Raw genomic sequence first — 22,243 nt, 5'->3', positions numbered from 1 at the left:
CATTGAACTTTTCCATATTTTAATTGGTGTCCTTCTGCGAGACATAACTCCCACTGATTTCAGTAGCTGAGTCTTTCACACTTTAAAAGCTTCGTAAACCAGTCCATTCAGCTGTGCCGAGGACAGGCTTCGTCTATTGTGCCTCATTTCAGTACAAGCTATATCTGTCCCTTTCAATCTTCTTCTGCCTGATTCTGTCTATCTTTTCTACTCAATTTTATTATTCACTGGTGGGCACATAATTAATCATTGAGGTTTATCATGCTGCAGTTTAATAATTTTGCTCCAGAAGTGCAATAGTTGTCCAATTTAAAGAGACGGAATTCACCCAAGAGATTCAGAGGTAGTCATTTCACTTTTGGACTAAATTTAATTGAAATTCTTCATAATAATACAATTTTCTCTCCTTGGCTGAATCTGTGCCTGATTCTCTCCTGAGCGCAAACAGTTGTAGGGAATCAAACAGCGGTGTGCCTGTGATGGCTGTGTTGTCTATAATCTACAACCTGTGGCCAAAACTTGCATGGAGAGGTAGAACAAAAGGTCAACACCAACACATCGCCCCAAGCGCCAAGCAGTAACCACTTCTGCTGGAGAGACAAAAGGCCAGTGGGTCTCCCGCAAACCCACAACTGCTCCCAAAAGCTGCACAAACAAAGCCTGAAATTAAGAAGGGCTAGAGGCAGGCCCATTTCTACAGCAGAGCTAAAGTGTTCCTTTTTCATGGCCTTAATGCATTTCCACCATGGGGTTATAATTGTAAATGAGAAAGGAAACAGTTTGCCATATTTTCTTCCTCTTTTTAGCCTCTTCTCATCTCTGACTCTCTCTGCATTCATGCCGCTTACCACATTCTATGGACTAATTTAAACATCCCCAATTTTTCTTGTAGCCTTTAGAGGGTGATATAAGATGTATGATTCATATTTTGTTCTGGATTTTAAGCTTTTATGTCTGTGCAATCATATGCATCCATATTTGCTTTTTGTTTTTGGAACCAGAGCACAGAGAATAATTGCAAACCTTTGTTTAAATTTGTAAGGTCATGAGATGAGGGGGCTTTACTCCATATTCACAAACACCCCCTAAGCAGTTATTAAAGCTACTTTTTAACGTTGCCATGAATCCAACAGGGTTAACCCTCGCCTATTGCTACCCTCCTGAGTACCATTTTTGAAACCTGTACAAAAAAAGTTACAGTAAGTAGGTCATGTTTTGCTACTCATCATCTAATCGCTCAACGAAAAGGACATGATTTCCTCTGTGGGTGCCCCTCAGCCTTACTCCTGGGATTTTATTAAGCAACACACACTCATTTGATTTTCTGGCATGTGCTTTCTCCTTTTCCTGTCTTTTTCTGCGCCCCCTTTTTCACTTTGCTCAGCTTGTATCTGACAGTATGCAGGCAACACCTACCCTCCCCTTCTTCACCACAAACAAGTGCAGCACAGCTCCTCCCCCCACGTCTCTGACTCTCTCTCGCTGTCTCTCTGTCTTTCTCAGCGGAGAAGGTGTCTGACAGTAACAGCAGGTAACGTATAAGATTACAGAGAAGCAGGGGCAATTATACCTCCAGCTGATGCTGGTGTGTTTATGAGGAGAGTAACTGTTAATGACAGAGTTGTGGTTTCTCCAGTCCGGAGCACAGCTTTTAGGAAACAAGCTGTTTTTTTGTCAGCCCTGCTTCCTTCTGTGTTGCAGATTAGCTTTTCTCTGTCAGTCTATCTGATTTTTGTTCTTTCTCTTTGGCTCTCCCACTCCTTGGCAACACAGAGATCCTCCATTTTGGGCAGATAGACCTTTGTGTTACCCTGCCTATGTCATAGCACCAAGTAGGTACAGATTGTAAGATACTCAATTCACATTTGGTTGCTCACTAGATTGCACACAAAAATATTGCTTCTTAAGATCAGCTAGGCTTGGTAAATAATATTTGCAAACACTTGTACTCACACACACAGACACACGCACACACAGGCCTTTGTTAGCATTTGCAGGTCTGTCAACAGGGTTTTGGCTGGCTTGTCACTTCCCCCCTACGTGCTTTCACACACGGCAGGCAGATCACAGCGATTGGAGAGCAGTTTGTGTTTAGATAAAGGAGCTTAATCATAATTGCATGGGATTTCCAGTGTCTAACACTGGCACTTTCCCAGTTGCTTTTCTCCTTGGTTGATGCTCGGCTCACATCATGAGGTTTTAGCAGTCTTAGAGACACAAAAGAATATAGCACAAAATATTTTTAACAGTACAATGTTTTTACAGCACTGCAATTATTTTATTGTAAAAATGAATCAATTGGTTTGTTCACCAAATATATTTAAGTGTAGTGTTCAGTTGTTAAATTATGCAAGTCTTTTACAATATAAAGCTGTAATATACTTGTAAATGTGTTGTAAATGTAAACCCTTATGCCCTGCCAGATGGTGCTAATACACTATTTGTCTGTTGTTTCCTCTGAGGCAACTCCTGTTGGGATTGAATATACTTGTTTAACTAAAGTATCCAACTTATCATTGACAAAGTTGCACCTTCACTACATTAGGAAAGAAATTATTTTGACCTATTTTATCATCTTTGAAATCTTACAGAGGCTGTGGATCAGATAATAACTTGGGATTTCCATAGTTTCAGTATTTTAGGGAATACTCACGTGCAGTTGTTTTTAAGGTTATTCACCCCTGTATGTTCCCTTTGGCTGCCCACCACAAGTTCAGTTTATGTTGTAGAATTTGTAGCTGGAAGCCTTTGCTGACTTTTGATTAATTAATTCTACTTTTTAATGCTTTTCACAGTCTTTGCAATCAAGGATATTTTGTTCATTGCCACTTTGGTTCGAAGAGTCAGCAAAATGCCAGAAAATGTAAATGAATACCACAGTCACCCACTAGTCTTCTGCCCACAACCATCCACACTCCAGATCCCACCTCATGCTCTGTCCCCTCAGCGTGTGCTCTGCCTTGGCCCCGATCACACCGGGGCACATGGGAGATTAACTGGGCTGCCTTACTCACTCAGCAGGTTCTCCGACTCCCCTCCACTCATCCCGACCCAATCTGCCAGCTAACCTCCTGCTCCGCCGAGCCATGGCAGCAGGGCACCACCAGCCCGTCCCGCCTTCATTACGCCTGCCAGATGGGCTGAGAATTAGATTCGAACTCCCACTATGGAGGGAGGAAGGGAGGGAGTGGAGAGAGATTGAAGTGAAGTGGTGGAAGAAAAGGGAGGAGGGTGGAAAGTTGGGGGGTGGGGGGGTAATGGTTTTTGTTTTCATTTATGTTGCAAGTTATTACATTTTAATGTAACACCCCTGGGACCAGGCAGCATTAAATGCCTGTTCTTGAATAATCGACACTAACTGCAAGCAAATGCTGGGGAGAAATGAAATTAGCGAGCACAGCAATTTGGCATAGTGATTATCGGCTCCTTGGAGGCACTTCCTGATGATTTAAGAATGCTAACATTTAAGCAAGTCAGATCTCATTACTCTTCAAGGTTAAATCGAGCTGTGTCGGAGGGAAGGCAGATGCCTGATTGGAAATAGCGCTTCCTTGTCTCTGTGTCTCTCTTCATCTCTCTTTGTTCGTGCTGATGTTCTCACTTAAGCAGCAGCTCTCTGCAAGCAGAAATATTCTGGTCTGAAATCTGTCAGACCCCGATGATACATTTTACCAACTCTTAATTAGATAGCGATACACTCTTTCCAAGGTGTAATTTGTCCGTTACCAAGGATCATCTCTTGTGCACAATCATGCTAATGTCTTCGCCTTGTTCTGAATGTTGGTGTGCAACACACACCAACGGCTGGCTCTTGAATGAACTAAAAAAGACGAGCTTGAATCTACACCAAAGTGGAGGTGTTTATTACTTCTCAGGCTGTACTACAAATGTACTTGTATACTGTATCATTTTCCACTATTCTCACTCATTCTACGGGGGCAGAAACGATTTTCAAAGCAATTTCATCCTTGGCATCTTTTGGTCCAGTGTTTACCTCAACCAGCCCTACACATCTGTTCTCCCCACAAACTTGATCCAATTAGGTGACAGCAGACAATGGCTTACTCCTCCACAAGCTCAGCACAGCGCCGGAGCCCCTGAACAATACAGAAGTGTTTTTTCTTCCATTACGGGGCGTCAGATCCTTTTAAAGGTGTTTACCCGTCATCGAGGTGTCAGACCCTGTTTGCAAAGGGTGGGCTCAGCTCAGGGGAGTGGTCGGTGGGGGTTTGGGTGATGAGGATAATGATGCGAGTCGAAGTGAGATGGCTGATGCTAATGCACTTCAGCCAACACACTGCACCCCAAAATATTGAAGGACAGGTGTGTTAGACGTGAACTTTAGCCTTCTGAATTCCAATGAAATCAAAACATTCTTAACTATGGAGTTGAGATTTATTTACTGCAAGGCGTCGGTACCAAAGCGACTTGAATACATCTACTTGTTTTTTCAAGCTGTTGTTTTCTCATGCAGGAGGGGGAAATCATTGCAAGTCAAATGTAATCATTCCACCAGTGGGTTATGCTCCGTCTTGAATAATAATAATATTACTTTGGTCCCTGGCATTGCACACATCAGGCTTTAAAGTTTAATTTCTGGAACACGAGTACCAGGGCGGATGTTAATCACAGCCAATCACTAAAGTTATCGTTGTTGTCTTTTTTGTTTTTTTCTTCTCCATAACAGCTTTATCTTTTGGCACATCTTGAAATTTGGCAGCTTGCATTCATTATCTGCAGCATTTCATTTAGTCAACAAACATTCTAACTGCAGTCTGGGACTCTGCTTCCTCCTACTTACATGCTGTTTGCACTGTACTGCATCTGATGTCTGTGCATCACATTTCATCTTTCTTGTGGCCAAAAGGATTTCTGGATTGTAGCAGGGTTACACGAGGAATGAGGGAAAAGCCTTTAAATTGTAACCAGGCATTTCCACATGAAACATTCATGCTTAAGTAAGATTAGCAAAGATTAAGGTGGGTTTGTTTTGCCTCTTAGAAGGCCCCTTGACAATTTGGAAATGGATTGAGAGCAGCTTTTGCCAGCACAGCCTTCTTAATCCCGTGCCAAGAGTTCTCACCCATCTTTGCAGAATTATTTGCAGAAAAGTTCTCACGTCAGCTTTGGAGCCAAAGACCCAGAGGTACCATGTGTTAAACTGCCTAAACTTTGAAGCAATAGAAGGATGAAGAACACCATATTAAATGTTTATATTTGATATATATTTAATAAAGGCCTGTCATGGAACATGTCTTGCAAGGAAAGATTTGTCATTGCTTCTTAAACGGCTGTTCAGTATTAGTAGACAAAGAAATAATGTGTTGCATCACATTACTAGAGACTGTGTCTATAGCAGTATCTTGTAATTTTTTTTGCATTTGTGCTCCGATCAAATAGTGGACTGTTATCCCAGCCACTGATGTGAATCCATCTCTCCATTCAAGCTGTTCTGCTGCCATGTATCCCATTTCCATATCATCTCTGTATCATGTATATGAGATGAAGCCCTCCCATGTGCTGGATGATGTGATCCCCACATAGATTCATTCATACATAATGATAAAAGATGGGTTTGGACAGAGCTACTTATTTGACAATCATTGAAGTGCCACTGTGATGGATGGCAAGGAGAACTTCCACCCCTCTCTCCTCCCACCCCATAACCATGGCTCCCTGTTCTCATCTCACCTTATTTATTTTCCCTGGCTGAGCACAAGGTCCCGTCTCAATTTAAAAGAGAAATATCAAATTGAATTAAAATTGCTCACTCACCCAAAACAGAGGCCTGTGCACCTTAAAAATAAACCCCCACCCTCCTATGGGCACTTGGTAATGTGAGTTTTTCATGCCAGTGGGGCCACATCGTGCTTCATCATGTTAAAGTACCTATTACACTACTGATGGAGCCACCAACATCTCCACATGCTTAGTATGCTAACACATTCAGAAGGAAGAGAGAAGGCTTTTCAGTATTATGGATATCAGGTGGAAAAAAGTCAGAATTTGAAAGTCTTACTTCTCTGTTCTTATCACTGCTTCAATCTGCCAGCCTTTACAAGTAAAGTCATGAACAGAAATGCCAACCCTGTACCTTAGGGATGAGAATGATGACTACAAACTGCAATGCCCCAAATTTGAGTCTTACTGAGCACCATTGTTGCACCTCTTTCTCATTTCCTGCCATCTACAGTATATGGAGCTCAAATGTTTGAGAATGACAACAGGGCCAAAACAGGTTTCAGATTAACAACAGTTTCAGCCTCCCTAAAGAATGAAATTCACCTTTAATCTTTCAATAAACAAAGTTTTTGAGTTCTTAAAGAAACATTACTTGGAAAAGTATTTGAAATACTGTTTATTTCACCACAGATAGCTACAACCTTGTCATTTACACTTGGTGATACTTGCTGTATAGTAAAGTCAATGTCAAATGTCTTGAATGTAAGAGATTCAGTGTATTGTAGTGTGCTCTGCTAAAAGAAACCTTGTGAGTGAAGAAACCTGAGTGATTGATTTTTCTTTCAAGAATGTTTTCCAAAAACTCTGAATAAGATTTTTCTTTTTTCTTTTGGCTTTAAAAAATTAAACACAGCAGATGAGCAAGTGGATGAATTTCACTCATGCCCTTTCCCACCCACGTTTTGTTTGTTCACACTGAAATTCAAAGTTTTTTATCACACCCCATTGCTCAGCAGCATTACCTCTCTGCGCATCTCAGTAGCAGCAGGGGCTTATCTTGTCTTAGCGTGCATCCATGCTGGATGCCTTTTATCAGGACCTTGAAATTTAATATGTCAGCCCAAATGTAAGCACAAAGAATGAACTTTGATTGTGATATTGAATGAAAAGCATTAGTTTAGCTTATGAAAGAATATACTTTCAATGAATAGCATGAATAGCACTGTAGTACACACAATGTAGGCCCAGTGGGAGAGGCCATCATTCAGCCACACTTTTTGTCCTTTAGGTATCTGTATTCATGTCTGAGAATGGTTTGATTGATAGAGATTTCTAAGCTATCATATTATCACGTGTTGTATCTCCTCTACATATGTGGTCAGCAGATTCATACAAAAGGATGCCTTTCCTCTTCTTGTTGCAAATTGCAATGAACCAGTACAGTCTGACATTGTTGGTGTGCAAAGTAAACAAGAACAGACGGGAGAGAAACTAGAGAGAAAAGGTTGAAAGTATTTCCACTGACAGTTTGGGTTAAACCGGTCTCAGATATGCTCTTTGTCAAGCTTTTCTCGCCTTTTCAGAAACCACCCGCGCATCTGTAAAGGTGCTGGGCGAGATGAGCACAACTGATACTGTGGTTCCCACACGCTTTGCCGTCTGAAATTTCACAACCGGTAGTGGTTACTGACAGAGGGGCCCGATAAAATCTCACCTGATTAGAAAATAACAGTGCGCGAGAGGCAGTGTGAAAGAGTTGAGGCGATATGAGTAAGACTAGGGGAGATAGCAGACTTCACCAGGTCTCTGAGGTTGAGTCTAGGTTTCAGTTGGCACATATCTGACTGGCCCAGTTTGCACCACGCTCTCCACAAGTGAGTGGGTTGAGTCGAGAGTGACAGATCAGAAACCACACTGGCATTCCTTTTTCTTCTGATTGAAAATTTGACACAGAGATTGTTAGAGTATGGTGATTCTTTTGCTCTCAGATTTTTACAGAAACGTGTTAGCACTTTAAAATAAGCTATCTAATTTAAAACATTTTAAGTTATTATGATGCCAATACACTTAAAAAACTTAAATCGTGTTTTTTTTTTGTTTTTTTTCTTTTATGGTTACTATATGAAGCCTTCACACGTACGACTTAAACGGTCTATTTGGATACATAATGATGGATCACTGGCATTGGCCCAACTAAGGTCTGTCATGTGGGGTTTCTGAAAATGGCGAAAGATGAGCGCATCCCCACGTAGGCAGGACACTTAGCCTCAAAATAGCTAACTTGCCAGGCTCCTGGGAGCTGTTATACTGAAACTAAACTGCTGAGAGAGATACTATCACAGCCAACCGACCGGCAGCTCTTGCTGTTCAGAAGAGGAAGAAGGAAGGGAGGCGGTAGATGGCATCATCCTGTTTGTTCTTTTTCTTACACAGTCCATCATGATCATTCTCTTTATCTCTGATCATCTCTGAGTTAACGTTTTCCATTCTGCTGCTGTCATCCAAGCTAAGGTGGTCTCAGTTGTTAATGAATGATTAAAATGAATTGACTGTTCAACAACATATGAGACCAAGTGGCAACCTTCAGGCTTCGAGTGAAATTTGCTCCAAAACCGACCTCTCAACTTATAAACACACTTCCATTTCACAAGCGTTGTAGTTGGAAGAATTTTTGTTAGTATGAACCTTTCAAAGTTCAGTAAAATGACACGTCATAGAGGCAGTCCAACTTTCCTTCTTCCATTAGAGCTACTATAGACCATCACGGCTCATTCACATTCTGTTAGTCTGACTGGAAATGTATGTATCTTATAACTGTCACAAAATATTGGTTTTGCTGATAAATGCATTGAAAACACAACATTAATGGTGAGAAAAATAAACAGGAGGCTTGTCGGCAGGGTGTGGGTGGTTATCCCATGGGAGGGGAATCTCAAGCATATAGAAATAGTAACAGCATCACCCAATAGGGGTTCCACCACCTCCCAAGCACACTTTTTCATATATTCCCCTTGCCTTGCAGCTATTGAGGCACTTGTATGGCTGTAGTAAGGCAGCAAAGTTTTCATTTACCATCTACAGGGATCCAAATCCGAAAGCAAGCCTTCAGGGTAATGTTAGGTCTTTTCATAAGTTACAAAGATCTAATTAGACAAATTAGCTCAGCAGACACACGGGGGTTGCGTTTGTAATGGCGGGATGTTGCCTAGGTCGGTAATTAGCAAGCAGCCTCTGCTACATAATGACACATTGCACCCGAGGCCTTGCATCCGTAACCTGACAACCAGTTGCTGCACAGTAATGAATGCAATCCACCGGTTTGGTTTGTCTCACTTGCCAGGTAGGTTTGATGTTAAAATTCACACAGAGCCACCATGCAAACCGCTTGTTTATTCCTGGGTATCACTGTATTCCAGGTTGAGCATGTCGTCTTTTTAGCATGGTGATGTATTCAAATCAAACTGATGTGTTTTTGCCTACGAGGCACAGACTTTCATTTTAGCCAATCACCTTTATGACTCAATTCATCAGGACGGTGGTTGACATGTCCAGATCTCTTGTTGTGAGTAGCACCCGAGGAGCTGATCAGCCATTTTCATATAACCAGCTTTCTCACACTTTTAATTGCTTGCCGAGGGCGATTTTGACCAAGCGTCTACTTTTTTTTCTTTCTTTTTTTATTATCTTCGAATGAATTTCTCTCCTCTGTGACACTAGACATTCTCTTTAAATTGGATCAAGAGAGCTGAATACCAAATGGGAAATGACCAAGCAAAATGCAGATAAACTTGGAAGAAAAACTGATTTGCCTGTTTACTGTATGTGACCAAATTAAATTGGTGACACTGTTTATCACAAATGTGCCTTAGTTGCAAGCTTTTCACAGTGACAATGAGTGTTCATATGCAGGATGAAATTGATTTTCTTTCAGTTCTCATTTATTTGTATACAGCATCAAGATCTGAGGCATGTCCTTATCTGAATAGCCATCACATCCAGGTGCTTTCGGTCGGTGCACATTCAGTGTCATAGTTTACTTTCAGTGCCAATCCTCCATTTTTATTTTTTCAGTTATTTAATTCCTTTAACACACCATCCAAACTCATTGAAACTAAGCAATTTTTATGTGTTTGTGTTTGCAATTTTTATATATATATATATACATGCGTGTGTGTTGCTTTGTACTACATACTGTCTCTATCATATTCATGGGCACAAGTTGGCATAATACTCTGCCCTCACTGACGTGGTAAGGAGGTGATTGGAATAACATGCTGTGAGTGGATAGCAGCACACATCCACAGGAGATTTGTGGACCAAGGAGATAAGGCTGGAGCTTGCAGCATGACAGGGAGAACAGGACTAGGAAATGGAGGACAAGAGACTGCAGCCTTAAGGCCAAAAAACTCAGCAGAGAGTAATGAGGGGCAGCTCACACCAAGGAAACTGCCAGAGCAGGGGAGGATAAAAGAGGTGGTATAACAGCCTTGGAGGGTAAATTATCTGCCTCACCATAACTGCTGACATGGTATACTATGAAAAGAAAAAGTACAAATGACAAGGAACAAATTTCAGGGTATTTTTTATTCCAAATGCAAGAATCAGACCACTGTTGAGACAAGGCACATTTATACTAACACCAAATGGAAATGAATGAGCTTAACACTCTCCAATGTTTAGTCATGACTTCAGAACATGTTTGTATTTTCTGTTAGTTTAGTCACATATATTGTTACTTATTATTTTCCTAAATTACTACCATGCATCTTTGTTTTGTTGTGAATTTGGCACAGTGAATGTGACAATGAGTGAGATAATTAGGGAGATGTAACAATTATTTTTGCAAAACCTTCATTTGTGGTATTATCAATTTAAACCTCTCCTGTACAGCCTGCAACATGTGGTCCTCTTTCAGGTTATTTAAAGGGCATAAATGCTAACAAATCAGTTGTCAGAAATGAAGGCTGTAAAATGTTCAGAATGCTTGAATGTGTCCTTTTAGTTTTTCAAATACAACTGCTTTCACATCCCCTGTTAACAACATCTGACATGGCTTAAGATACTGTGATGTCTATCTTCAGTCTGACTTGTTTGTCTGGAGTAAACCCACACAGATACAGGGAAAATGTGAAACTCAACGCAGAAAGGTATTTATCAGATACTTTGGTTTCCGACCACAGACGTACTGGAAAGCTTGAGCTCTGCTTTATATTCAATGCAGATTAGCACGCAGTACTAAGATAGTTAACATGGTAAGCATTGTGCCATCAATGCATCGGCATATTAGCATTCCCGTTGTGACCATGTTAGCATTTCACTCAGAGTACTGCTGTGAATATTCACATGCACGAGCACTTCCTCACAAACTGAAGCTATGCTGTTAGACCTTCCTTTGGTCGGCCTGTGTATGTGCTTGGGTGTTGTTATTGTAACCGACATTGCTGTAAAATGTCCTAAAAGTTCGTAAATTTTCTTTGATTTGACATATTTTTGTAATGTCCGTCAAACCTACGCAACAGTAAAGTTTTTAGAGAGTTTAGTGTGGGTGCTACTCAGGTCAGCCACGACGTCACTATGTTAAAAAGGAAACGTTTTTTATCCGACTGGAGCCATGTGATGATTCTGGGGTGCCGTCTGAGTTGAAAAATACTTTTAATTTTGAGTGTCAAAGATTCTCAGGTGTGGCTTGTGACCCATCAATTCTTTATTATATCGTTATATGCCACTAATGGAATTTGTTGTTCTGTTGTGCTCTCTTTTGTCTTTTGCTTTTCCTCCTACCTTCACTTTTTCTCATGATATCCACATACACACACTTGGCTTCTCTGTGCTGGGCCTGCCCGTGGCACAAGACATGTTGGATCCTTTGATTCTAGCTAATAACCAGCGTTAGCCCAGAGAAAGGCATAAATGACTTGTGGCCTTCCTGAATTCCTCCTGCTGCCTGTTTTAAGTGTGAGATGACCGGAGGCTTTAAGCCAGTCAGCACACTGAATCAGGGCTGATTGTATCACTAGGGGCCACATATATTCTCCTAAAGGATATTGGTGAGACAAGGAAACTATGTATTATTTTAGGTGTTAGCTGCTGTTTTAATGTGTTGTCATCATAAGTTCAGTTTTTCATCTTTTACCAAATTAACCAACCTGCTGAAGGGTCTATAGGCACAATAATGGCAAGTTCATTACCATGCATAGTCAACATTTTCACACACAGTTACACACATACATGTACTAATATAACAGCATATCCTACTCCTTCCTTAACACAAACACATACAAGAATATATTCTCGGTAAAAAAAAAAATGAAAACACTTCCTTGTTGACACGTTTTAGTGCTTTGCGGTTTGATTAACGAGAGAAAGGAAGTGGTAATGAACTGTGAACATGCTGTTTCCTTTCATTTGGAAACCAAGCATCAGCTCATTCCTCTACTCTCCCCCTTAAAAGCTGTATTACTGCTCTGTCCTTACAGCACTCCCAATTAACTCTGGCACCCCTCATAACCCCCACCCCCCACATTTTTTTTATATTCAGTGTCAGAATGGAAATTTCTTCCATTTCTTGCCACATTGGAGATAATGACAGATTTGATAGATAGATGGATGGATGGATGGATGGATAGATAGATAGATAGATAGATAGATAGATAGATAGATAGATAGATAGATAGATAGATAGATAGATAGATAGATAGATAGATCACATTTCCCACCTATTCCGCTACTATAACAATCTTACATACATATGTTTCATGGATGTGTGGGCTGGAGTTGTGTATGTGAGTGAAAAAGTGGGTATCAATATTTTGTCATTTTAATACTGCGGACCTATCGGAAGTTAGGATAACCTCTAATGAGCCTTCGTGGCAATTACTGCTATACAAATAAATCTCAGTGAGTACTTGAGTACGTGTGGATGTGTGTGGGTGAGTGTGTCAGGGTTGGGACTATTTAGAAGACAGACTGGTAAGACATCCCCCTGTTGTCTTCATCATCCTTCATCCCCATTTGTATCCTTCCACACCCATTTACACTCATATAGAGTCATTGTGCGACTGCTTAGAGCAAGTCAAAAAGTGGATGAACCAAAATTTCCTTCAGTTAAATCAAGAAAAAAACTGAGGTCATTGTGTTTGGCAACAAAGAGAAGAGGTTTGCTGTCAGTAAACATCTTGAGTCACTGTCTCTAGAAACAAAAGACCAAGTCCGGAACCTCGGCGTGCTGATAGACTCAGACCTGACCTTCAACAATCATATCAAATCAATCACCAAATCAGCCTTTTATCAACTTAAGAACATATCCAGAATTAAGGGTTTCATGTCCCAAACAGATCAGGAGAAGCTGATTCATGCTTTCATCTCCAGCAGACTTGACTACTGTAACGGTCTTCTGACTGGACTCCCCCAAAAGAGTCTCAAACAGCTGCAGCTCATTCAGAACGCTGCAGCCCGAGTTTTAACCAGAACAAAGAGATCAGATCACATCACCCCATTTCTCAAGTCTTTACATTGGCTCCCGGTCAGATACAGAATAGATTTTAAAGTTCTGCTGCTCGTCTACAAATCACAGAATGGTTTAGGTCCAGAATACATCAATGACATGCTAGGAGAGTATAAACCCAGTAGAGCTCTGAGATCTGCTGACTCAGGTCAGATAGTGGAGCCCGGAGTTCAAACTAGACACGGTGAAGCAGCTTTTAGCGTTTATGCTGCACACAACTGGAACAAACTACCAGCAGAACTGAAATCAGCCCCAACTGTAAGCACTTTTAAATCCAGGTTAAAAACATTTCTCTTTCGGTGTGCTTATGGTTGAGTTTATATCTTTCTTTTTCCCCTCTTCTTTGATTGCTTTTAACTGTGTTTTTAATTTTTATTCTATTTTTTTTTTCTCTTTAAATTGCTGCTTTATGCTGTTCTTTTAAATGCCTTGTCTTTATGTAAAGCACATTGAGTTGCCTGTGGTATGAAATGCGCTATATAAATAAAGATGCCTTGCCTTGCCTTACACACGACACACCAGGAAATCTGTAATCAGGTGTCACAGAAACAAACTCTTACAGTGTTTTCTGTAGGTTTTCTTAATGGAAGCATTAACAGCAAATCAAGGCATAGACTGCAAAGTTACATCATTAAAAAAAGTCACTCACCAAGTAATATCTGTTTTGACATTTACATGTAGCAAACACTGGATAAACATGTTTGCAATAGCTTAAAGTCGCTGAAGGGTACATACATTTAGTTTCTTACACACCAATAGGTTTATCGTCTATATCCTCTAGAAACACCGACAAACACATACTCAGTGAGAAAAACCAAAACATGCAGAGAGATGAGCAAGTCTCAAACACTGAAGTGTCTAAGAGTGCCCGCTCACTATCCCAATCCTTTCCTCATTTTCAGTGTGTATGTGTGGAGAGCAGTGGAGTGTGCACTGTGTGACCGTGAGCATCTGTCACCTCTAAACAGTAAAGTTTTAAAACGACAGGGCCAAGCGATGACAGTTCAACTACCCCTGGGCAGGTTAGAGACCAGGGGCTCCCTCCTTCTAACAGCCCCCCACCTCCATCAGCACCTCCTCACTCACTCTGTCACTCTCCCTCTTTGTGACTCTCAGTTCTGTGTTGTGGCTGCATGTTACAGGACTGACAGGCTTCTTGCTGTTTATTCCATGTGGTTTTCTGTCCCAACATGTCTGAGTTGTGCATTTTGTCCCTGCTTAGTTTGGCGCTAAGCTGTTTGTGGATGTGTGGACAGATGTACTTTTGTAAAGATCAGATATCTGAATCTACACCGCACTGATGGTTGTTACATGCAAATATGTAATCAGCTACGTGGTAACCTAAACGCAACTAATGTATTGCAACCAAGAGTGAGAAAATATCTCCATTAATCACAAAGCATTGGTCAGATATTTGACCAAAGCCCAACCTTAACAACAGCCTTTTCAATATATCTAAATATATTTTGCTTTTAGAGATTTCTGTACAGATGAAGCCAGAATGCATGAATGCAGATGAAGAACTGCCTCTCCAAGTCAAAAGCCACCCTGTTTCCAGCAAATTTCATCCAAAGACCTTGGTTGGGCATGAATGGTCCATGCATAAAGCAATCAAGAAAAGGCTGAATCTAAATGCATGTTCTTCATGAACATGCCAGAAAACAAGAGGGCAACCTCATGGCAGAAAGAGCTATATTAATCATTGTGTTTTGCTGGTTAACTGGATAAAGTTAAAAATGAAAGAAAAGAAATGTGTACACAGCCACTCTTTAAGAAAAGGACTAGGGATATGGAACTGTAATGGTGGACGTGATAAAGTCTCAAGTGCTGGGATCAGAGCAGATGTGAGAAACAGTCAGCTTTATTGGTAGAGCAGGGGTGAAAACTAGGAGGACAGCCAGAGTAGCAAACTTCACAGACAGGGGTTTAGCAAAACAGAGTATAGGTACAAAAACAAGGTCAAAGGTCAAATCAGGACTGTCATAGGCAATACAAAATGTAAAAACCAAGAACATGCTAAGTTTTAAAAAAAAGCTTTCTAAAGACACCTCAGGGGAAAAGGAAGGAAAGTAAACAAACAATGTGGGCAGGGCTGACAGAAACCAAGGGAGAATATATACAAGGCAAGTATATAGTTGTGTGTATTCAGGAAAAGAATAATTGCTATGTTTGTCCACTCGTTCAATCACTCAATCACTTGCTCCCTATATATATTTATAAAGTAGTGGGTAGGGCTGGACAGCTTCTGAGACATTTGGGACACAACTCTAACGCGGCGGTATTTCACAATTATGTGCCGTTCATTCACAGTTACGTGTCATGAATGAATGGCGGCAGGATACATACACGCCAAATCTGAAGTCACGGGCAGCACAATGTTTTGTTTTTGGTTCCTGGCATCTTTCTGTATAACCCTGACATAAAACTGCAATCTAACATATTTAGTTAGATTCAGAAATTATGATGCAATGAGTATGTTCTGCCTATGATGGGATTTTTTTCACTCAAACCCTTTGTACAAGTGATGCAAAGTAAAATTCTTTGTTTTTTACTTTTGATGAAAAAATCAGAGTATGTTAAGAAGCAAATATTATTTATATCAAGACTTCTGTACAGATCCAAATATTTTCTTTTTTGTTGACAAGTCCATTGCGAATCAGTGGAAGTTTATTGGTCCATATCACCATATGTGTAAGCTTCAGCCAGAGATTGTTGAAACAGCCTTGAAGTGTCAAACTCTGCACACATCATACTTCACTGTGAAGTGTGGTAGTCTAGTCAGACATCGAGGTGCAGGATTAATAAGTAAAACAAATTTTTAAATGTGGAAGAGGACTGTCAAAACCACTGGGAAAATCAAATGATTTTGTCAAGCCTTATTGTCCAGTTAGTATTATAGCAGTGTTCTATAGAAACTCAGCTGTGGTGCTCCTAGTCCATATGCTATATATTCTTACACTGGAAGCTTTTCAAATCAGTATAACACAACTGCTTACTCTGCTATCACAACATAAACTCTCTGTATTACTATTTCCTAATATTGACCTCTCATATACAAGTTTGAGATTGTGTTTTTAAAATGTGCCTTCTAGTAGTTTAAAGTAATTTAAAGCTGTGACTTTCTGAACTAGTCCTGTGATATGTCATTTTGCATTGAAGGAGCAATCCGTCTCATGTGGACAGGGCTCCATTTAATTTAACAGCCTGCTACAGCTCATTGTTAGTTTTTCCTATGGCACAAAGAGATTAAATCTCTGTTAGTTACATCTTTACCAACCGGCCTCACACTAGCAGAGATTAAAATTCATTTCATCTGGAACAAAGCTGAGAGAAATCCATTTGTGTTGTGTAAAGGTGGCAAGTTGACTACATTTTAAAGTTTATGATGACCTCAGAGTTAGTTTCAACTGTGTTTGTCTTAAGAAGTCATTTAAAGAAAAAAATGGAAAAACATTCTGTGGAAAGCTATTTATGGCTTCTTATTGGAGCACATGTAGATGGTGGAAGGTATACACAGCTAAATAGGTACCAGAGGTGAGACAAGGTCATTATTTTGCACGTCACAAGTAAATCTTTCTATTATGTTCCTAGTCAAGTTCCAATCCTAAACTCTGAATTTCAAGTCCTTGACAAGTCATAATCAGTCATGAAAGTTGTCTAATTCAACAGCTTCAAATTCAAAAACAAACGTGAAAAATTTGATTTAAAAAGACTATGGGGAACGAAATTTTGGTTGGTTCTCAGGCTGGTTGCTGCTCTCGGATGTAACACAGATTAGAGAATTAATTAGACTAAGTCTATTCATTAATGAAGATTCAGTCAATAAAAATTTACTTTGATTTGGTCAATGACTTCCGTGATTTCAATGTAATTAGGGGACAGTGCTAAATGTACTTCCTATAAAGACCTTTATGTGCGGCTATCATGATATAAACAACAGGCAGATGTAGTATACTAATATGCACAACTTACATCAGTCTCTGTTCCATATCCATGATGATATATTTTTCAAGCCTTTATTTCATTCATACAACTTACTCTTCTTATGAGTGAATTATCAGGAGATCAGTGCATTTTGTGTCGAGAGTGACCTGTAAAATGCCCATTTCATGTGAGTATGCACAGAACCTGAAGAGGAAAGCCTGAGTCAATGAAAGATCATAGCGCCCATTTTCTCTTAGAGAAAGTTTAGGTTTTGTTGAGCCAGCTAACACAAAGAAAGCCTGGCCATGACTAACTTGGTTCATTGTACACCCCTCTGTGTAAACAGGGTGTAAACATTCTAAAACTAAAGTATTGTTTAAAGTAAAACAAATAAAACCTGGAGGTTTTCTGAAAATCTTGACAGGATCATTGATGTGCACTACAACCTTTGCTTCACAGCCTCTGATACAGGTAGAAACATGAAAAAATAAAAGAATTGGCAGCATCGACCAATTGTGTCCTCATGTTCATCAACAGTTTAAAAAAGTAGTGGTTACATAAATTGAAATAAATAATGTCATACATAGCCTTTAAAATTTATACATCAATTCTGAAAGATAAATGCACCGATATCACATCACACAACATGCCTACACTGCATGCAGTGCTGTTTTTGCTTCGATTAGCTTTGGTAGAATTCTTTTTCCCTACTGTTGCTCAGTAACATGTCGTTCTGATTGGACGCTTTAAGTTGTCGGAATTAAATACAAACCTGTTGACAATCAGCTTTTAAAAAAGTTTGGTTTTAGGAATAATTAAAATCGTAGCGCACTTTTTAAATAACATGTTGAGAATGAGCTTGGGCAGGGGTCTTTTATCTGCTCAGCAGAGGCAGCTGCTCCATGTAGCAATCAATGTAAGGTAATTAGCACAGTTATATATTGATATAGACAATTAATATGTGAATAATCATCACAACACTGAAGAAGTGTTTGATGACATAGAAGCAGCATATATTTTCCTCACGCAAATGAAAACCCATCAGCTGACCAATGTCAAGTAAGAGCACTGAGCACGTTTCCCTCCACCAAGGTACCAGCAACACTATCTCATGTTCCATTTGTCCAGTCTATTAGGCGCTATAGTTTCAGCTTGTTTGAAATGGAAGCTGTTTTCAGGGCTCCTGTATCTCGATATTCAGAGTTGACTTGGCTCCAGAATGCTGGTAGAGACATTTCAAACAAATTATCAAGTCATCCAGCAGTTTTGATGGATTGCATGAGGTGAAGTTAACAAGTAAAGGAAGGAAGAAAGGATGATATAACTCAAGCTTTCCATCACATGTACACCAGAGGATAACGAGAAAAAGACCCCAATAAAATGATAAAAAGTGTGGCCGCCAAAAGTTCCAACTGTCTAATGAGTCAGGGCTGTGCTCACATATACTGTGAGCTGCTGCTTAGTGGATTATATACTAAAATTTCATGAATTATTGCAATTTTCCTTTCTAAAGTTTAAATCAAATAAAAGATGTTGGAACAAACTTGTCAGTGCAAAACTATAATTTTGATAAGGGTCTTCCTTACCATAATTTTGCTGACAAATACAGCTTGTTAAGTATGACCAGCAATCCAAACTCTAATACGCTTTCAGGTTTGCTTTGAGAAATAGAAAAGAGGTACATATGAACATCAAACCCATACGTTTATGTACATGATCCACAGATTCATGGAAGTTTGCAAAGATCCTGGTCAAGACCAACATTCTTAAATTTCAGATTATAGTAACTACAAAGTAACTACTTCCAAGCTCTTATGTAACAGCAGAAGCCATGTTGAATTTTTTGCCACTCAGAGGCTATCAATTCAAGCGTTCTGGGCATGTCTAAATACATTATTACTTACCTTCTATACACTGAAATAAAAACAGCAGCATCATATCACTGCACACAGATGGAAACTATCATTTGATTTTTAACTTGTAAGGAATCTGTTCCGTATCACAAAAAACAAAACAAATTACCAGTCATCCAAATATTTACAAATTTAGAGGAATTGAGGGCTCTTTTTATACCTTGGCTTCCTATATGGAAATTTTTATTCAGGATTTAAACAAAGCTGGAAAAGGAAAATAAATAAGTGGCAGAGGAGAGGCAGCCCTCTGAGTAGTTGACCTCAGTGACTCGACAGGCACAACAGCAGAAGCGATTATGAGCGTGTTTCTTTGATTTTAGAGTTGGGCTGGCTCTCTGCACAGGATGCCATGTGTCAAACAAAGATCTATGTAGGGCCTCAAAGAGGAGGAAGTGTTTCCTTTATGGCTCTATGCAGTGCAACTGTCAATATGGTATTTGCCAGATGGCTTTTGATGGATAGGTAAGCAATCAAGTATACGTCATTTTGTGTTCCTCTTGTGTTCCTAATCATGGCTTGATAGATTATTAACTTTAACGTGAGGCCCAATCTCTTTGCCAAAGTTGGTGATATTGACATCATTACAATGTTGATGATAGACTGAGTTAATTAAACTGCCTAAAACAGAAATCCAATATTAAGAGCATAATACTCGCGGAGAATACATCTTTACAAGTTATCTTTAAAAGTTATCTTTACAAGTTATCTGCTTTTGTAAAGTTTTCAAAAAAACTGTACGGATCCCGAAGCTATGCCAACTTTCTATGTAATGCAATTTTTTTTTTCTGAATTATGCAACTTTACTGCGACTCTACAGTAAATCAGAAATTGCAGAATAGTCAACCCTATTCTCCTCAAATTGGACTGAATGTACATAAGTTGTGCTGTAAATCTTAAGGACCCCTAAAGGTTAACTCTCAACTTACAGCCAAGGTGTCAAGAAGTACATTTATTCATTGCTATGGACCACTTATTTCCCACATTTTACCTGTGCAATAGAGAAACATTTATTGTGGACCTGGTTGTACCTCCCTTGGTCTTCTTTCTATCTTTTGACCTAACCCGTCTTTGATTATCCCTGAGAAAAATGGATCCTTTGACTCAAGGAGCGCAGGGACGAAAAGTGTCCTTGAGCTATTTTTCTTGACACTTTTGTTCCCCAACACTTGTACACTAATAACTGTCAGCCAATTCTTTCTTTCCATCCTTCCTTCCTTCTTTCCCATTATGCTATACCTCCTCCTCATGCATCGCATTAAAACAGCTGGATGTCTGGATAATTAGGAGCTGTCTGTAAAATGATATCTTTGTCAGGCGTGTTGGTTGTTACCTAACAAGGCAGCCTACAAAGGTGTTAGCATACCACATTCATCATTGTCATCTGGGGCTAATTACCAGCCTATAAATCACCAAACTGACCTGGACCAGCCACAGCTGAAAGGTTCTACGCACTGTTAAGGTGGATCATAACTTCAGTCTTGTCTTAACTAGTTTGATCAATTTCATATGTTTGCTATACATTTAATTTATTAACGGCATTGCAAGATCCCTTTGTTTTTCATGTTGTTAAACTACCTTTAAAGCTGCAATAGGCTGAGAGGGATAACATCGTCTGCAGCAGACAGGGCTTTAAATGTCCTCATCGTGACTTTTACAATGATAGGAAGGTTAAGTTAGCACTGTGTAAGATTTATTCTGCCTTTCAAGCATCCTTCATTTCCACTTACTTACCAGATCAGGCAATCCCTGGCCAGTCTATAAAATCCCATAGCTTACTTTTCTTTAATTAAATGCCACTTGTAATGCTCCCTGGTGCACCCCGTATATCTGCAGCCATAGCTGATTCTTTAAAAAGCAAGGAGCCACCTTTAAAGCAGTGTGCTGTCTGCAGCTCAGCTGCGCCAAGGGGACAGAGCTACCAGACATTCATCTTAACAAGGTCACACCGTTTGATTTTTAATATAACGGTCACTGCTCGGGCCCTGCGTCCTCCTTTGAAATATTAGTGCTCATTAATGATGTGGAAGCGGCCCCGCCCCTCCCCTCCTCACGAAAACCCATCAGCAATCATTCTCCACACGAGGGTGAGCACAGTCAGATCTGGGCTTTAGACCTGCTCCCACTTACTGCCAGAGGCTGGCCAAAAGCCTTCTTTATAGGCCAGCTTTATGGCATTCATTATGCACACTTAACAGCCACTGTAATTCTCTCAGATGGGAAGGGGAAGTGAGGCGATTAGCTGTTGCATCTAACGTGGGCTGGGACTTTGACCTTTTGTTTTGGACATGAAAGATGATGTATCTGGTTCTTCCAGGAAGATTTAGGTTTTTTTCTATGTCGGCTGTATTATTTTTTCTCGTTCATTTTTGTAAGTCTGCTTTGAAAAATTACATCTAATGTACATCTACATTTTTTTACTGTTGGGGACCTATCTGTGGGGTTGGCCGTACAACAACTAAGTTAAAGTGACTGGAACTTGTATTCACTGCTGCATGTAAGATATAAAAATGAAGCTCAGAGAGTCAGAGTCGAAGACATCTCATACTCCTACACAAATGGTTTATTCATGCCAAGCTTTGCTGGAGTGGTCCACCTTCTTTGTGCTTGTTTTTTTGCATCCCACTCACTTAATGTTGTTAAGTGAATAAAGGGACAAACATTAACACCAGTGCTGTACAGTTACCTACAGCAGATTGCATTTGTTGTTCTATTTCAGAGCTTTGAATCATTTCTTTAGAGACAGCACTTAATCATGCCCTGATCAGTCTCCCTGATGACATGTTTGTCTTACTCAGTCTGTCTTTATTGCTGGATCAGCCGCATGAAGAACAGCTTACATACGCACAACACCCATAACAAATTAACACCTCCTCTCAACATGACTTATCCTCCTGTATAGATGGAGATGCAAGACTTTCCATAAGTTATTGTGCAGTGTGTCCTTGGAGCTGGTGGCATGTTTACACAGCCATATTCCTTTCTGCCTCCGCCTTGGCTCTCTCCTCAGAGACAGATTTCCTGGTCGTAATCCAACCAAACCATAAGAATGCATTTCTCTGTGCATCCATGTTTAGACGCACCAAGTATTGGCGGCTGTCAAGAGAAATTTAGGTAATAAATCTGCAGACGGTGACCTCATAAAGTGTGCTTGACCTCTTAGATGAAGTGCCTGGATGGGCTATGCTCCATTAAATTCACACATGCCATCCAGATTAGATTT

At 40.0% G+C, this 22,243-nt stretch overlaps 1 protein-coding gene across 9 annotated transcripts in view; it reads left to right on the top strand.

Annotated features, from left to right (window-relative positions):
- The window catches only part of fbrsl1 (fibrosin-like 1), a 282,772-nt gene that overhangs the window by 135,396 nt on the left and 125,133 nt on the right, over window positions 1–22,243 (top strand). The window lies entirely within an intron of this gene.

Source organism: Odontesthes bonariensis, chromosome 6, assembly GCF_027942865.1.
Source record: "Odontesthes bonariensis isolate fOdoBon6 chromosome 6, fOdoBon6.hap1, whole genome shotgun sequence".
Classification (NCBI taxonomy): Eukaryota; Metazoa; Chordata; class Actinopteri; order Atheriniformes; family Atherinopsidae; genus Odontesthes; species Odontesthes bonariensis.
The sequence above is the reverse complement of the archived record's forward strand: the minus strand, read 5'-3'. Positions and strand labels throughout refer to the sequence as shown.